Below are 19414 nucleotides of genomic sequence, written 5' to 3'. Positions count from 1 at the left end.
TTTCTAAAGCCTCAGTAATATCCCATTGTGTGCCTGTGTTGCTTATCCATTCATCCATCGCCAATGTCTTGAGTTGCTTCCAGTTATCAGCTGGAACACTATTCAGTGTTGCTGTGAACATGGCTGTACAAATATCTCTTCTTCTTTTTTTTAATTTTTAGAGTTTATTTATTTTTAAGAGAGAGACAGAGCATGGGCAGGGGAGGGACAGAGAGAGAGGGAGACACAGAATCCGAAACAGGCTCCAGGCTCTGAGCTGTCAGCACAGAGCCCGACGTGGGGCTTGAACTCGGGCATCACAAACGGCGAGATCGTGACCTGAGCAGAAGTCGGACGCTTAATCAACCGAGCCACCCAGGCGCCCCTACAAATATCTCTTCAAGACCCTATTGCCAGTGCTTTTGGGGATAGACCGGAAGTGGGACTGCTGGATCACATGATGATCTATTGTTAGCTTTTTGGAAAAACAAAAACAAAAACAACCCTACTGTTTTCCATGGCAGCTGTACCATTTCACAACTTCCACCAATAGTGCACAAGGGTCCCCATTTCTCCATGCGGGTTGCCAGCCCTGGTTGTTTCCTGTGCTTTTGTTTTTCTGATAGTGGCCCCCCTAATGGGTACGAGGTAATGAGGGGCTTGGTTGCCTCCCTCCCTCCCTCCCTCCCTCTCTCTCTCTCTTTCCTTTCCTTTCCTTTCCTTTCCTTTCCTTTCCTTTCCTTTCCTTTCCTTTCCTTTCTTTCTTTCTTTTTTGTTACTTGTGTGACATTCTTTTGACTTTAAACACAGTCTATGCTCAGTACAGAAACCCTAGAATGTAACGTTATGAACATCAACACTAAAATACTCAGAGGAACTCACCATGTTTTGACATCCACATCCTGGTCTTAGAACCCAGAGAACTGGCCTGAAACATTTCCTGCGCTCATTAGGTTTTGAAGCGAACGTGTGTCCGTGACGACTGCTTGGGCATCACTGTTGCAGTTCATGATGGTGGACTGCTCAACATGTTTGGCTCCAGCATATCTACACTCAAAGTGTAATTATTGATGCATATAAAGAAATGTCCATGGCATCAAAAAAACCAGGGTTCCAGTAGAGACAGAAGTTATGAGCAAACTAGAGATCTCAACAGATTTTAGAAAAGAAAGATGTGTTCAGGATATGTCCATGCAGAAAATCGATGGAGAGACCCCACACAAAATATGCTCATTTCAAGAAGAGATGCCCAGGCTGGGCTGTGACGTACGCCATCCGGTCCACTGTGAAGAGGTGAGAACACGACGTGTCTCCCAGGCCAGTTGGGTCCAAAGAGCCACAAAGCTACGACATCATTTGTCTTCAGATTTCCTGGATCATCCACAAATCTGCTTATTCTCGTGCCCAAGTCCACACAGGCAAACACTCAACTGGTCTTGTGACCTGACGCTTTGGTGTCTTCAGATTCCAGAGATTAATTAATCGGGGTGTCCAGTCGGTTTCCTTCTCCTGGGACCACATATGGGCTGTCCTGCCAGGTGGCCAGAGGCGTCCCTTGCCCGGGGGTTTATCAGTGAGAAACTCCTAAATGAAATGAATTTCCTTTTTGTACAGACTAAACTCTTTAGCCCAGCACCTTCTGTCTGCACTGGCCAAAGATGAGCATTGAAGATCCTCATCTGTAATGAATTGCTTGGTCTACCCATTTTGGTCACAGCTCTTTTGGGCTTTATAAGTAAAACTCTGGACTGTGCAAACTACACAAAGCTGCATGCTCTCTCTCCCTTTCTCCAGCAATGAGCCCAGGCAGGCAAGGGAGTTAAAATGCATGACTTAATTTGATTTTCTTAATGTCCTGCTGGCTAACAGAGCTCCCTTCTCTGTATTATTGTTTCAAATGCCAGGTTTGATTCCAAGACCGAGGTTGGAAGTGAAAGGTGTTTGCAGCAAATTGTTCATTAAGAAGCATTTCCAGCCTCTGTGTGGAGAGCAGCTTTCTGTGGGAGGGGGTTTCAGTTAACTAGGGACCAGGATTACGCTGTGGGCCCACAACCGTTAACTCACACATCCCTTCTTTCCTCTGCATTTACTTAGGGGTTTTGCCCAGGACCTGGGGATGTGTGCCTGCATGTCCCCCCGTCCGGGAGACCTGCCCCCAAGGCTACCCTCTGTGGCAGGTGTTATGTGTCCCACCTGAGAGAGGAGGATGAGCTGCTGGGAATGGCAGAGCCAGACGTCAGCCTGAAGCTAACCTGCAGGAGCCCTTCTGGGACATAGAAGGCAGGGCCCACGCAAGGGGGAAAGGAAGGGAGACCACCCTGGATCTTCCCGCCTGAGTGACAGTGGAGGAGGCCCTGAGTGGGTGGACTGGCCCGTGAGGCTGTCCTGGAGGGGAGAGGGTGCCAGGGAGGGAGGGGAGCAGTCGCGTGGACACCTGGACCTGCCGAGGAGCTGGGGAAAAGATGCGTGGGGTAGACATTACACCTGCATGAGACAGGCTGCTCCTTCCCCGGGCCTGGGACTCACTCCTGCTTCTAAAAGAGAGAAGGTGCTGGGCCCAGGGTGAAGCTCCCAGAGCCGGATTCCTGGCTGGGGAGGTGGGGTTTGCCTCCAAAAGGAAAACCGCGTGGCTCTGGGAGCAGATGCTCCACGTGAGCCCCCGGGTCGCCCTCTGACTCCCCACCGCACCCCCTCCCCCGGGCACACAGATGTGGGGGCCGGTGTCTCTACACTCATGGATAAGGGGCCTAATGGGGTCTGGAGCGGAAACCCTTCTGCCATCAGCTCCGTCACAGGGAGACACATATGCACAAACACAGGGTCATGCAACACACACACACACACACGCACACGCACAAACACCCATGCATATACAGAAACACACACCTCTCTTCAGCTTGGGGCCCACAGTCCCCTACTCTGACCTTTACAGTGGAAGGAAACAAAAACCACCAAAGTCTGGCATCCATGGCATTTAGCTGATTGTGAAAACTGCACACTCACCCCCGGAAGAGAGTTTCTCATGTTTCTCCTTCGGATAACAGTGGATTGAAATCAATCCAATCCCACACGGAATTCATTCTGGAGAATTTCACGTCTCCCTAGACGTGGGGCCCTGCCCAGGGTGGACATTTGGCCTGGGAGCCCTTTTGTCCTTCTCCAAGGATGTTTTTGGATCTGACTGCCCTTTTCTCCTGTGGGGTTTTCCCTCCCGAAAGAAGAGAGGAATCGCTGGGTGTGGGACAAGAAATAGGACCCTTGCTTCCCAACATACACAGAACCAGCCACACCTGGACCCATGGCATAAATTCAGGGGTGCTCTCAAAAACTTTGCCTGGAATGTGTCAGTGAGTTATTCGCGACGTTGGAGTAAGCATTTCTTAAATACACTGTGAAGAGCTCTAACTATAAAATAAGAGACTAATACTTTGGAATACATTAAAAACCCAGTCAATGAAAATCACCTTAAAGAAAGTGAGGGGGGAGTTCAAGATGAGACGCTCACACCAGAAGGAGCGGACACAAAGTGATAGCCGCACTTGCGTCAGCCCCGGGGAGCCACGGTTTACCCCTCTCCCCTCAGCAATCAGGGCGTTGGGCAGAGAGGGTGTTGCAGGCCCCAAGGCGGCAAGGTCCCTGGGCGCAGAGGGACCCTGGGATCCGCCTCCTCATGGCTCCCTCCCATGTCCTCGACTGCCCTTCCCGGGACCCAAGCCAGCTAGACACAAGCAGGTGGGTGAGTCAGGCTGTGGGTCTGCATTGTGGGTGCCTGTGTTCCCAGCCTTGGGGGCGGGTGGGGGCAGGAGGAAGTGGCTCTGAGTCAGAGGTCCTATGGGGCTCATCTTCCAAGACACTGACCTCCCTGTGGCCCCAAAAGTAGGCCAGACAGAGAAAGGCGTGGGCTGTGGCTTCTGACTGTCCCGTGAGCAAGTAGACACAGACACAGACAGACACACAGGACAGAGACCTAGATACCCACAGACACATACACAGAGATACATGCAGACACAGGCCCTCAGGCAGAGACAGCAGCAGTCACTGCTCGCTCGTGGCCAATGGCACCCTCTGCTGGGTGGGATCCCCAGAACAAGGTGAGAACTGGGCCCTGTGGGCTCCGGGGCAGCAGGAGGGAGCGGTTCCTTGTGCAGCCCCAGAGCTCACGTGTCCAGCTGCCCCTCTCCTCGGGGACTCCTGCCCCCTCTCCAGGCCCTACTCAAACCTCTGCTCCAAAAAAGCCATTCGGGGCTCCTGCTGAAATCGCTGGTGGCCAGGTTTTCATCAGCAATGGAGAGGGGAGCCTCAAAGGGCTAGTCTACAAGAAGGTGACCTCAGGGGGACTTTGAGCAGCAGGACAGGCCCTTTGGGAGGCAGCAGAGCCTGCTGTGGGCCCGGACATAGGGCCTGGGTCAGAACTCCCAGGAATGTGGAGATTCTGCATCAGCCAGACGGAAAGTTCTCAAGGGGACAGAGGACTCCGAGGGAATCACTGGAGAACAGACTCCGGACCCCTGCCCTCTGCTCCCACAGGTCGTGCAGGGCTGGTGGGGTCTGCCCCTGGTCCCGACAGACCCTCCAGGGTTCAAGTCCGCAGGGCTGGTGCTCGGCCACCCTCTGTCGAAACAGCAAAACAGAAGCGCCTCCTTGGTGGCGGGGGGCAGGGGTGGTGCACGAACTCTGCAGCCTGCCCTGTGTGCTGACAGGTCTTCTTCGTGTGTTTGGGGGAAAATACGTAATTGGCAGCATTTGCCTCTTTCATCTCCTAAGACATCAAGTGCTGCCCATCCCCCAAGGCTTTTGCAAGAAGAGTGATTCCTCAGTCCAGGCTGATGAGAGCCCCGTGGAGCCAGCGGCGCCCAGGGACTGGACCGGTCTCTCATCAGGTCACCTCTCTGCCGCCCTGTGGCCCTGAGGGCCTGTTAACAGGGTGAAGGCTTTGGTGTGGCCCCGCTGGCCTTCTCCGTGGCATCCTGCCTTACTCGCGTGAAGGGAGCGGCAGACAGGACCTGGGCACATCGAAGGTCCGGACGCTTTCCCTGGTGTCCACAGCTCTGTGCCAGCAGGGCAGCGTCGCACGGCTCACGGGGACGAGAAGCAGCTGATGTGCTGACTTGCCAGGTCTCCAGTCTGAGGGCGGCTGCGGCCAGCGGGAAGCAGACCACCCGCCCTCACCCGGGACCAGCCCGGAGGCTAGGGCGCGAGTCAGCTGCGAGCCTCGGGCTGAGGGCACAGCCTGTGGACCAGGGAGCAGCTGTCTCAGCCCAGGGCAGCGGGGACATAGCCCTGCCCCTCCTGCCCCGTCCTGCTACGCATCCAGCACCAGGCGAGGGAGGGCCCCCGCTCAGACCCACAGCCCACCCCGCCTGGGCTTCAGATGCTGAGAGCTACCAGCTTCCCTCATCGGGGACGAGGCAGAGACACCTGAACCCCACCCCGGGACAGAGCCACCAGCTTCCCTCATCGGGGACGAAGTGCAGCCACCTGAACCCCACCCCGGGACAGAGTTACCAGCTTCCCTCATCGGGGACGAAGTGCAGCCACCTGAACCCCACCTGGGGACAGAGTTACTAGCTTCCCTCATCGGGGACGAGGCAGAGACACCTGAATCCTATCCCAGGACAGAGCCACCACCTTCCCTCGTCGGGGACGAGGCAGAGACACCTGAACCCCACCCCGGGACAGAGTTACCAGCTTCCCTCATCGGGGACGAGGCAGAGACACCTGAATCCTATCCCAGGACAGAGCCACCAGCTTCCCTCATCGGGGACGAGGCAGACACCTGAATCCCATCCTGGGAAATGTGAGAACCAAGTATGTGCCAATCAGAAGGGCAGAGAGCAGCAGCCTGACAATCGATTGTGGGTCAGATACAGTGTAAGCTCCAGGCAAGGGTGCAGGGCTTTGAGATTTAATGTGAGTTTCCCCCTCCTCTCCCACCAGGCGCTGCTCACCCCTTTGCCCTTCCTTCTTCACAAGCAGGTGGCCTGGGCGCCTTGGGAAACAAATACATAAGCAGAAAGCAAGGACAGAGGAGTAGCTTCTTGGAATTTGATGTAAAATTTCAGGCCTTAAGTTGGATAAAATCAGTGAGAAGGATTTGGGAGGAAACATGCTAAGTGAGAGCCAGGCCCTTCTGCTTCTGTTCCTTGGGGTGCCAAACGCAGCCAGCTGAGAACTTTGCATGGGCCTCTCCAGAGGGCTGCTCCAGGACCAGAGCTGGGAGACTGGTTACGCTGCAGGAGAACCCATTCAGGTATGTTCAAAACTCGGGCTTGCTCTCTCCCCAGTGAAGGCCTTTGCTCTGTGGGCTGACAAGGATGACTGGGGCTCCACCCTCCAGCTGGGAAGACCACCAAACCCCCTGGGGGCCACTTCGCTTCTAATGGTCACCCACAGGGGCCTGTTGGGAGGCACCCGTTGCTTCCCATGCTGCCTGTCAGCAGTCTTGACCTTTCACAGGCTGTGGGACGGTGGACGTGTGATCCTCTTGTGGGTGGGGCCAGGTCCCCCTGAGCAGGGGTGTCTGGTGACGGCTGGGTTCCCACTTTGAGTGCAGTGCTGGGCGGTCCGGGATCCACCGAGGCCTATCTTAGGGCCTCAAGGGGAGTCCGCAGCCTAGGGCAGCAGCAGGACTCTGGGAGACTTGGGGGTTTGACCACGAACCCTGCATGATCTTCGAGTCTGGTGTAGACAAATACGCTGAATGAACAAATGGGGAATTGAGGAACGCGTGAGCCAGCGCACGTCTCCTGGAAACCAAACTTGGAACAGGTGTTTTTCACTACACTTCCCAGGGTCCCTAACAGACCCCGTCCTCTGATTCCCCATCCGTCCCTGCTGTAGGCCCAGATCTGGCTCACCTGGCTCTGGGTAGGGGTGGGGAAGGCTTGAGAGGGAGGCTTCCAGGTGACCACCAGTCTTGCTGCACTGCGGGGTCTATTGGGGCCCTCTCGGCTGGCACCACTGGTGGGTGGCAGGTCATTGGGGTGCAGGAGCTAGTGCTCACACCCGGCCTGCCCGTGGTGAGCTCGGGGGCCCTCATGCAGAGGTCCCCTGGGTCAGAGGGTAGACACAAGGCTCTTCTAACGGCACTGGAATAAGAGAGGAGGCTCCACTGCCTAACTCAGGCTCTTCCCTCATTGTCGTGTGGCCATGAGAGCGCCTTTGTCCAGGTTAGGCTTCGCCCCTGCAGACGACCCTCTTGACCCTGGTTCCCCAGCATGTGTGGTTCAAGGAGATGACCACATGGCCTCAGGAACCTGTGGGGGCAGCTCGGACAGGAAGCCCCTCGTGGCTCAGCCACTTGCCACTGGAGCCCGAGTCTTTGGGGCACCATCTCCGCTGGCCGCTCTCCCTCTCGGTGCCTCTGAGGGCCGGTGATGTCGCTGCTCGCTGAGCATTAGACTCCAGACAAGCAGCGGTTTTCATGAAGTCCTAGTGGGTTGGTATCAACAGTGCCACCTGAACAGAGTGGTGCAGCTGGGGACCCCGCGGTGGGTGAGCGGTGGAGCTGGGACCCCCAGCCTCTGGTCTTGACCACTCGACAGTCTTCTGCAGCCTCCCAGGAGCATGTGGCCTTGCTCTGGGCTGGATCCTGCTCTGTCTGAATGGAGCCGTGTGTCTGACCATGTGGGCGCCGTGATTCCCACGAGTCTCCGGGGCCCGGCATGGCATTTGCACACGAGAGAGCCACTTACTGAGCCACTGTGGCGTGACTGACTGAGTGCAAGTACACATGTAGGGGAAGCAAGGAACAGAGACACTTCCCCCCACGACCAAACCCAACGGAGTATAGGAGTGGAAATGAACATCTCCCCCACTTTCTGATTCATGCCGTCAGCAGAAACGTGGCTGTTCAAGCACCACGCTGGAAGCAGCTGCCATATGCTCACCCGGCCATCCAGCGCCGTTCAGCAGTTCTCCCTGTCAGAAGAAATGGTGACAGGTGCTGGTGGACTGGGCATCTCTCTGCAGGGAGGAGATGCCACTGAAAGCCACTCTGATTTGCTCTGCGATACAGAACTTCTACAGAAGCGTAAAAAGTAACTAGCTCAGCTCTTTAAAAAACCGGTTTCTTGGCGATCACAGCAGCTAGAATTTGAAATGGGCTACATGCGGTAGGGCGCCTTCGAGGGGTTCAGCTGGACTAGTCTCCCTCGTGGAGCAGAGGGGGTGCGTGCTGCCCTCCCCTCAGTGTCACCCACACGGCCTATTCGCCCCAGGGCAATGTCCAGCCACAGGCCTGGATGACGAGGGGCAGAGAATGCTGGTGGAAAAAGAAGGTAATGAGCTCCTGCGGGGAAGGAGGCAGGTGCGTAAGCAGTGCCAGGACACCCAGGTGGCCCGGACTGCCAACCCAACCCTCACCTGTGGCGGGTTCTATTCGGGCCTGTGAGCCGGGCCCGGGCTGTGCCCAGTGCGCATGCGGGCAGACCCAGAAGCGTGGGATGGAGCATGTGGGCCTGAATGTGATGTGAATGTGGCGTGTTTCTGCATGTGGGCGTGCGTGAGTGTGTGTGAGTGTGCACACGTGTGAATGTGCTGAAGGCAACCATAGCATTGGTCTTGGGTTTTATTCTAGGCTGACCGTATGCCCTCACTTCCTTGGTTCCTCATCTGTCCCAGACATCATGGGGAGAAGGCAAAGGATGGGTGGGGCGGTGCCTGGCCATGTGCCAAGCCACCCAGAGATCATGCCCAGGGCAGATGTCACCCCGGCAAAAGGAGCAGCCTCCACAAGGCCTCGTCTACGCTGGGCCCCAGGGGCTGTAATCACAGCCCTGTGCTTCCTGTCATGCTTCAGCTTCCCTGTGGTCTCTCTGGATAGCACAGCCACACCCACACCCACATCCACCCCCCTCTGGCTGCAGCCTCCAGCCCCGTGGTTCATGCTTCTCTGAGCCCAGCCTGACTCTGGTTCCCTCTTAGGACTGCTTCTCCTTTGCCAGCATTTTCTCCTTTTCTCTTCCTGACACGCTTTGCTACATCGTCATGCAGAATTAAGTCCAAGACGATTTCAGGCAGGTACTCCCAACCCTGAGACAGGTTTTAAAATAGCGACAGGATTAACATCCCACTTCCCAGCTGAGTGCTGTAAAGACTCCGGCGGTCGCGAATGCATTTTCCGTTTGCAAACTTGCTAACGTAAATCCCACAGGGAAAAGGAAATTGCTGATCTATTTTGGAGTGCAAGTATTTCCTCTGATGGGTTTGCTTCCTTTAGAAGGGTCCAAATAAAGCTCTGCACAGATCCCTGCTTGTTTCTGCCGTTTTGTGAAAATTGAACGTATGAATCTCCTCCGTGGCCTTTATTGATCAAGGCCAAATCACAAAGATCAATTACCACTGTGGAAAGCGAGACAGAGTCATGAAGCATGGGAGAAGGAGACCACGCCGTGGTCAGCAGTGCATCTGATTGGGAGACTGTCTGGTCAGGGGGAAGTTGGGCTCTTCAGGGTTCCCATGGATACCTTACGTCTGCTCACTTCCTGCCAGGTCCTGCTTTGCCCCAACAGCAAAGGCAGGCAACGTGCCGCTCACTGTGTTCACGGAAGCTGGTGTTTGTCTCTTCAGCTGTGATGCCCTTTCTTGCCCAGGCTTCCTGAATCCCCTCATCTCATCTCCGTGGACATCTTTGTCCTCACACATCTTTGGTTCCCATGTGGTTAGTCCCAGATAGGTAGGAAACAAGGTGGAAAAGGACACATGACCTGACACTTCCCTGCAGTCTCTTGGTATGGAGCTGCCAGGGGATCCTGTGGCTTTTGGGTGGGAGAGCCGCTATGGGCACACACACAGGGCACGGTCCATGAGAGCCCCTGGGGTGGCCCCAGGGCATGTGTAGTTTTTGGAGATTTGTCTGTGCAAATGCTCAGCCAAGGGGCAGATTGGAAGGCCCGCTGAGCAGCTGCTTGGAGTGTGGAAGCTGAGGGAATGAGACAAAGAGTGTGGCACAGGTGGGATTGGGCCACGAGCCCCATGGCACCAGAGAAGGGACAGTCGCGTGTGAACCGTTGGGCTGACATCCCTGCATCGAGGGTGCCAGCAAGGCCTCTCCACGTGGGCCTCAGACTCCGCCCCTCCTGCTCACCCGATCTTCGCGTCTTCCTGCTTCATCCGTGTTGACTCTAGTCCCAGCAGGACAGACTCTCGAGGAAGACCCGCCTGAAACCGGTCTCTCATCTTCTTGGGAGAAGGGACTCCTCCCACTCACCTCCACCAGGAGGCTTGCTGTACCAGACACCGTGTGAGCATGTGCGTTCACTGTGTGCTCTTCCACCCTCAATCCCTCCTGAGAAAGTGTAGCATGGATTCTCTCCACAGGAGGATATTTACCAGTCCTTTATCAGAAGGGAGGACAAGGCCTCAGGTGGTCAGGAGCTCCGACAGAGGTGGGGTGGGCTCCAGCCCAGCCTCCGCGTCCCTCGGCCGCAAACCTGCCATGAACCTTCGTGAAGGTGTCTTCTTCACTGATTAAGGAGGCGCCTCAGCTCCCCTTGGCCCTGGCCTCATCCTTCGAGCCCGTTCCCAAGGGTGCATGGATGGGGGAGGTTCCGTTCTACCGGGAGAACCCCAGGTTCCAGCCACCCCGTCTGGCGCAGTTCAGGGAGCATCCCGTCCAGCCTCAGATTCTCCCTTTTCTTCTCTTAGCATTCTTTCTGACGACACTTTGGATTACTTCTGTAATTCTTCTAGATTTTAAGCCCGTTGGGGCAGGGACCCAGTCTCTATCACTTGGATTCAAACTCTAATATCTTCATCATGTTAAGTGATTACTGGGCTTAGCTGTGTGCGTCCTGGAGGGCCTGACGCTTCTGGCTCATCCTCATATGACGACGTGAGTCAAACCCAAGGCTTGTCTCTCAGTGGGCCCTGCAAGTCCGGAGGGCCAACACCCATCCCTGGACCCCACATCAGAGGTAGGTCAGGCCTCGGTGAGTCACTTCAGCTCTCAGCACGCCAGACTCTTCGTCTGCTTGAAGTACAACAGCACCTGCTTGACGAGGCTGGCAAGAAGGACAGATTATATTATAGTCATTGGTAGAGAGTTACAAAGCAATTAGTTCATTGTGAGTACTCAAGAAACGGTACTAAATAAATGTCATCAATTTGTGTTCTTGAACGGAGTTGGATTGCGGTCATGGCCCTCTGGTTCTGGAATGGATGAACACATTGGTGTTTTCGCGTTTTTTCTTTGCACTTGTGTGATGCCAGATGAGGGATCCGTCTTTTGGAGCCTCCACATTCTCTCTGCCATCTAAGCCACCGATCAGGCTCTCTGCAAGCCTCGGAGCAGTTCAGAGGTGAGACGATGAGATGAGACCTGCAGTTTCCCCAGGACGCAGAGGAAAGAGCTGGACACCCAGGACGAGCCTCGCTGGGCTGGGGCAGCCTCAGGTGGAGGGCACCAAAGGCAACCCCAGCTATGGACGTGGGGTGGCCACCGGGGTGGAGCAGGGGGAATGCCACACCTGTCCCCGGGGCTGTGGGTTTGCACCCAGTCTGGACAGCGCACTCCTGGGAGACGAGTGAGCTCCCAGGAGCCACCCAGGGCTCTCAAAAGGTCCCCTCCACTCCTCAAGAGTGACCTTCCATTCCAGTGCCAGCAGCTCAGACATGACATCTCGGGGAGTTGGTCTCTACTGGGCTATCTCATTGGCTTAGAGGTCCTCTGTCCCCAACAGGCTCCTGGTGACATGGCCCCTGGGTCTGTGCTAGCTGTGTGTGCACATGTGCCCGTACCTAAGCCGTGAATGAGCGCGAGCCGTGAGTGCGGGTGTGCGATCTCACTCTTCTGGGCCTGGTGATCTCCATCAGGGTGGGGTGTCCAGGGATGCCTCACTGGCCGCTGGCTGCGCCCCAGAGCCCAGAACAAACCCAGCAGTGTCTCCGTCCACACTTCTGATGGATGAATGGTGTTGTCAACATTAGCATTCCCCCTGGAAGCCGTTTGATGCCCTAGTGTCTGTGAATCCGCAAATCAGTCCTTTTCTGCTGTTTCTGATCATACTTAGCTTCAGATTAGCCCTTGGCGATTTGGAACCTGTAGGTGCCAGTGGCTGTGTGTCTGATTGCCGCCGGCGTGTGTAGTCATGGGAAGTGTGGCCAGACGTGGGAGCTGAGACTCACAGTGCAGTCAGCTGCCCAGCTCTGCCTTGCGTGGCCTGGGGTGTGCAGGTCTCTGGGCATGCTGTCTGTCACACCAGCCTCCCAGTGGGGGCCAAGGAGGGCAGATAGGAGTGGGGCTGTCTTATGTCCTCTCTTACAGGGAAGATGGCTCTTCAGAATCCCTTCCACTCACAGCTGTCCCTCAACCTCTGGGTGCACAGTGCACTCACCCTGGACCATCAGCGTCTGAGGTGTCACCTGGGGGGGCCAGGGACCCAACACTGCCCATCACAGACCACTAGTTCTGGCCAAGCTGAGAGGCTGGAGGGTGCCCACGGCAAAGTCCACTGAGCCCGACAGCCCCGAGGGGAAGCAGCTCTCAGCTCTGCCTCCCCTCCTGCTCCTGGCTGTGCTGGGCACGGGCCACCGCATCGCCAAGCACAGAGGGAAGCATCACACGGTGCCCACCACGGAGGGTACCCCCAGAACTGGGCAAGGCGGAGGTCCCACCTCCCCGGGAATTGTGCTGCCCAGAGCGCTGCACAGCCACACCCACCTGTCTGTCAGCTCACCTGGTGTCTGCACCACAGCAGAGCTGAGGGAGGGGGGCTCCCTCTAAAGCAGATGCTGTGACCCCATCAGGGCTGCAGGGGGCAAGGGAAAGGGCTCCTCATCACTAGTGGTGTTCGAGCCGAGATGTAGGTGGTGTGGGGCAGGGGTAACAGCGAACGTGGGTTCAGATCCTGACGCCACCGCTTGTTAACCGAGGGTCAATGGGAAAATCGTTTGACCTTCGTCATCCCCACTTCCCTCCTCTGTAAAACAGGGTCGCTGTTGTGCCTCCTTACGGGGAAGTCATATGAGAAGGTCTTTGTTAAGTACTCAGGACAGTCCCAGGTCATGGTGAGCTCCCCATCCACACTGGAAAGCAACTGCTCTGTTTTCATTGCTGCAAAATTGTCGTCAACGCTGTGCAGATGCTGACGTCAGGTGCTGACATCAGGCTTACAGCGTCTGGCATGATCCCCCCCGACCTGGGGGTTGCACTCCATGCCTCCCCTGCCCCACCTGGTCTCCTTCTGCAGCCACACAGCTCTCCTCGCTGCTCTTCAGGTTCACCATACAATTCCCACCTCAGGACCTTTGCATGTGCTGTGCCTCTAGTGGGTGCTCCTTCCCCAGGTCTGCACTTGGCCGGTTCCTTCCCATCAACCAAGTGACCCCTCCTCACACAGCCTGACCTCAGCCACGCCCACTCAAGAGCTAGAGCCCCTCCTGCACCCACCCCAGCAGCTTTACAACCTGCCTTGCATTTGTTATCTTACCTTACAGGGCTAATTTAAGTTTCCCCACCAGAACATGAGCTGCAGGAAGGCCATCACTGATTATGTTTTGCCATAATGCAGGGTATGTGGTGGGTACTTGGTTCGTCGGTGCTGGGTACACGGAGTGAACTCAGTGAATGAAGAAATCATTATTATTTGAAGATCTTGACTACGTTCTTGTTCAGGCACAGCCCCCCCCGCCCCCCCGCCAGCCACCCGTCCTCACAGCTCAGCGTCAGCTCTCTGCTCCAGAACACATACCCTTCAGAGTCTCAGTGGGGACCTAGTTAGCTTTTACTTGGACTCCGATTTTAAGCAAACCAGTGAGTGTACCCTTTAAAGGTAACCCGAAAGCAGTTCTATTCTAATGGGCATTTGTGTCCACAAATTATAGAGTTCAGCTATAACTGCACAGCTACACTCAGAACTTAGTGCTTAAAAATGGCTTATCCACACATGTCCTTTGCTGGGCGGAAATAGCCTCTCAAAGTCACAGGGTCAAACTGTGTCAATGTGCAGGGGACCTCGTTGTGTGTCGAGGACAGAGGGAGTCTGCATGCGCTCAAAGCCCCTTCCCTGAGCAGCAGGTCTAGCAGGGGTGTGTCATCGGCCCTAGCAGCACCCCTGCACGAACCTGGGGTGTTGCTCAGGTCGTCTGTAGAAGTCAGGGACCCACAGACAGGGGACTGTAATAGATACAAAGAGGTAACTGATAAATTTAAATTTAATCCCTGCTCTGGCCACCTGGGTGGCTCAGTTGGTTAATCATCTGACCCTTGGTTTTGGCTCAGGTCACGGTGTCACCGTTCGTGGGTTTGAGCCCTGCATCGGGCTCCTGCTTCGGATTCTTTCTCCCTCTCTCTGCCCCTGCCCCACTGGTGCTCTCTCTCTCTCTCTCTCTCTCTCTCTCTCACAAAAAATGAATAAATAAACGTGAAAAGCAAATTAAATCCCTGCTCCCAAACAATCCCTGTCGGAGCAATTGATACTTAGATACCTAAGGTTACAACTTCTAGATTATTAAAATTCCTGGGAGGGGTGTTGCTGCCATCGTTTCTGTTTAGTAGCTGTCATACATTTGCTGTCGAGGAGTGTGGCTATAACAGGCACCTGCATCTGCCGTGGTCCTCACACAGAGCCCCGAGGGGGAAGTTCTGGCCACCGTGGGTCCCATGGTGCCCTCCAGAGACAAATTAATCACTAGTTCCTGCCTCCTGAGGGGTTGGGTGAGGAGTGGCCGAACCCAGACCCTCTCTCCTGGCCACTGCGTTCGTTCCCTATTGCAGTGGCACAGGTGCAAAAAGACGGCGGCTCAAAGAAGCACAGAATTGTTTCCTTGAAGTTCCGGGACCCAAAGTCCGCAATGCGCTTCACAGGGCTAGCGTCAAGGTGCCAGCAGGCCGGCCCCCCTGGGGCTCCAGGGGAGGCCGTCCTGTCCCTTCGTCCGTGATCAAAACCATGTTCTGCCTCTGCTCCTGCTGTCACATCACCTGCTCCTCTGTCCTGATATGCCTGCCTCCCCTTGTGAGGACGCTCCCGGATCATTCAGATGCTCACGTTCATCGTAGCTACAGATGCCTCTTTGCTGTAAGTTCACCTTGTCACAAGTGCTTGTGGTTAGAGATGTGGGCACCTCCAGGGGCCCTGATTCAGCCTACCACACCCATGTTCTGACGTGAACCCACCCTACAGGTCCTCTTGCTTGGACACAGGCTAGAGCCCAAGCCAAAGGTCCCAGAGCCTGGAGCCGAGCCCTCTCCCCCACGTTCCCAAAAGAGATGGGCCCTCGCTCTTAAGAAGGGCCTTCTCTTGAGTGGTTTTTAGCCGATGACCAGTCACAATCCTCCTTAACCCCCCCAATCCCGGCTGCAATCCTCCCTAACCCCAAGCAACCATGAGTGGAAGCAAGATTGTGTCCTTGCTCCTTCCTGACGGGGAGACTAAAACGAGTCCTGGAAACTTTCCCCACTTCCCAGGGTCACTCCACCCACGCTCATCATCCCTGACCTTGTCATCTTTGTCAAAGATGTATGACAATATATTCAAAGATAGTTAATTTTCTTTCTACTGACTTCTCGAGCTCCTAGCATGGCCTACAGGGTAGTGGTCACTAATGCTGGGAGAAATTCTTCATCTTTCAACATATCTCAGGTGGCCTTGAAACTTAGTTTAAGATGTGGGCCTGATGCCTATATAATAATGTTGCTAGATCTTATGACTCATTTTAATCTTAGTGTTACATTTGATAAATCTACGTGTGAAATAACAAAGAGTAACATTTTTCTATGAAAAAAAAAAATAAAGTGGCCTGCCCACTTCACTCTAAAACTTGACAAAGAGCTAACTTTGCATTCTGTGACTAGGATGCTGGGACTCTGAAGTTTCACCCTACTAAACATGACAAGCTGTGATAGAGCTCTCGCTGGGTTGATTTAGCTAGTCACCGAGGGGGACCTGTCAGCAGCATTGATGGCAGGCAGCAGGGAGATGAAGGGGAACACAGCATCATTCATGCAAAAGCAGAATGAGATATTACCCCTCACAGATGGCTTCTGGCATTTTCCTTGCTGAATCTCATGTTAGCCACCTCGGCCGACACTTCTGAACAGCAAGACGGAACAAGAATCTTTGATTCTTCATAAAAAATATTGTCATAGAAATATTTAATGGAAAGTAGTTTTAGACTGTCCGTATTTAGGAGGAACCTCTAGGTCTTAGCTGAGCTCCTGCTCCTGCTTTTACTCCCCTGGGTACTTAGCCTGGAAAGCTGGGGTTTAAAAACTGTTTTTAATAAAATTTGTACGTATTCAAGGTGTACAATGCAATGATTTGATATACGTATATAGTGAAGTGATTACTACGGTCGAATTAACGTGTCATTTGCTCACACAGTTAATTGCGTGTGTGTGTGTGCACACGTGCGTGTAGAACACCCGAAATTTACTGTTTTAGAAAATTTCCAGCTTGCAGCATGGTGTTATTAACCGTATCCATTCTGCTGTGCATCAGACCTGTATGCTTATTCGTGTTACGAAGGTGCAGCTTTGTGTCTTTATGCAGCATCTGTCCACTTCCTCCAACCACCGACCTCGCCCCTACTCACCACTGTTGTAAACTCTGCTTCTGTGAATTTGACTTTTTTCAGACCCCACATATAAATGATGTTATATAGTATTTGTCTTTATCTATCTGACGTATTCCACTTAGCCTAATGTTTTCCAGATTCATCCGTATGGCCTCAAATTGCAGAATTTCCTTCTTTTGTATAATTGAATAATATTCCCTCTGTGTGTGTGTGTGTGTGTGTGTGTGTGCATCTCACATTGTCTTTATCCGTTGTTTATCTTGTTTCTATGTCTTGGCTATTGTAGATAATGCTGGAAGGAACACAGCTGTACAGATATGCCTTTGTACTGTCTTTGCTCCTTTACCAAAGATTAATTGACTGTATTTATGGGGTTCCATTTCAGGACTCTCTACTCTGTTCCAATTACCTGTTCGTCTGTTCTGTCACCAATACCACACTGTACCTTTGGAGTAAGTCTTACAGTCAGGTGCTGTCAGTGCTGCAAATGTGTTCTTGTTTTCTAGTATCGTGTTGGCTATTCTGCATCTTTTGCCTTTCCATGTAAACTTCAGAATCACATTGTCAGTATCCAGAAAATAACTTGCTGGAGTTTTGTTTGGGGATTGCACTGAATATATAGATTAAGTTGGGAAGAATTGGCATGTTGACAATAATGAGTCTTTCTAAATGTGAACATGGAGGAACCTTATTTAGTTTGTGTTTAAATTATTTCCTTTGTCAGAGTGCTGTAGCTTTCCACATACATATATTGCACAAATTTTGTTAGACTTATGCCTAAATATTTCTTTTTTTTTTTGAGTGCTAATGTAAATGGTATTGTTTTTAATTTTAAAATCTGTTTATTCATTGCTGGCGTATAGGAAAGTGGTTGACTTTATATATTAACTTTATATCCTGCAGCCTTGCTATAATCACTTATTAATTCCAGGATTATTTTGTCTACACTTTTAGATTTTCTACATGGACTGTCATGCCACCTGTGAACAAAGACCAAGTTTATAGGTCTTCCTTCCCAATTTGTATGTCTTTTGCTTCCTTTTCTTGCTGTATTTCATTAGCAAGGACTTCCAGTATGAAGTTAAAAAGGAGTAGTAAGAAAGGACATCCTTGCCTTGTTCCTGATTCTAGTGGGAAAGATTATAGTTTCTTGCCAGTAACTATGTAAGCTGTAGGTTTCATATACATATAGCCTCTATCAAGTTGAGGGATTTTCTCACTATTCCTAGGTTACTGAGAGTTTTTATCATGAATGGGTGTTGGATTTTTCTGCATCTATTGATTTTTTCCATATGATTTTTCTTCTTTAATCTGTTGATGTGATGGATTACGTCAATTGCAGCCTTGCGATACCTGGGATAAATTCCACTTGGTAGTCACATATAATTCTTTTCATACCTTTTTTTCACTTGATTTGCTAATACTTTGTTGAGGATTTTTGTACCTCTGTCCATGAGAGATATTAGTCCGTAGTTTTGTTTGGTTTTGTTTTTCCTTGTCATGTTTTGTCTGGTTTTGGTTATGAGGGCGATGTTAGTTTTATAGAATGAGTTAGGAAGTATTCTTGAGGGTGATTTCTGATGAGTAAATTTTAACTTCGATAAAGTTCAATTTATCAATCTCCCCTCACGTCCTTGGTTTTTTAAAAAAATTAATTTCTAAATATTAGAATAGTTTCAGGTTTATAGAATTATGGGCAGAGAAGGTTTCCATGGACTTCACATGCAGTTTCCCTATTATTAACACGTTAATAGTACGGTACACTTGTCAGAATGAATGAACAAATATTAATGTATAATTATTAACTAAGTTCCATAGTTTATTCAGATACCCTTAGCTCTTACCAAGTGGCATTTTTCTGTTGTAGGATCCCAGCCAAGATACCCCACGGCATTTAGTCCTCATGTCTCATTAGGCTCCTCGTGGCTGAGACAGTTTCTCAGACTTTCTCTTCTTTTTATGATGTTGACAGTTTTGAAGAGTAGTACTCATGTATTTTGGAGATACCTCTCAACAGGTTCGTATGATGTCTTTCTCATGATCACACTGGGGTTAGGGGCTCTTGGGACGCTCACACGGTAAAACACCATTCTCATCACATCACATCAAGGGTGCCTTTTATACTCATCACTCTTTTTTTTTAAATTTTTTTAACGTTTTTTATTTATTTTTGAGACAGAGAGAGACAGAGCATGAATGGGGGAGGGGCAGAGAGAGAGGGAGACACAGAACTGGAAGCAGGCTCCAGGCTCCGAGCCATCAGCCCAGAGCCCGACGCGGGGCTTGAACTCACGGACTGCGAGATCGTGACCTGAGCCGAAGTAGGACGCTTAACCGACTGAGCCACCCAGGTGCCCCAATACTCATCACTCTTAATGGTGACCTTGATCACCTGGGTGGAGGTAGTGTTCGTCAGGTTTCTCTGCAAAGTCACTCTTTTCACCCTTTCTGCGCTGTACTATAATTTACCGAACTTCTGTTTTATGGTTTGCGCGTTTCGTGTCTTCGTTACGGAGTCTTTGCCTCACTCTTGAGTTGAGAAGAAGGGAGAAGGAGGAGGGTCAAGGCCCTCTTCATTACCTTTTCGCGCGGGTCCAGTTTTCCCGGCGCCATTTTCCCTGCTGAATTGGCTGGGCTACCTTGTCGAGAATCATTTGGTGGCATCTGTCAGCCGACTTCTGTCCTCTGCACTGCTCTGTCATCTGTCATTGTGCTGATGCAGGCCTGTCACAAATCCTGCAGTTACAGTCAATCTTGGTAAGTCTCCTGACTTTGTTATTTTAAAAAGATTGCTTTGGTGATTCCTATACCTTTGCCTTCCTTACGAATTGTAAAACTATCTTGTCAATTTGGAAAAAAAGTTTTCTATTGGGATTTTATGGAATAAATAAGGCAATTTGGGAGAAGCGGTATGCTAATA

This window comes from Neofelis nebulosa, chromosome 18 (assembly GCF_028018385.1).
Source record: "Neofelis nebulosa isolate mNeoNeb1 chromosome 18, mNeoNeb1.pri, whole genome shotgun sequence".
In the NCBI taxonomy this organism is placed as follows: Eukaryota; Metazoa; Chordata; class Mammalia; order Carnivora; family Felidae; genus Neofelis; species Neofelis nebulosa.
Note: the sequence above shows the minus strand (reverse complement) of the source record.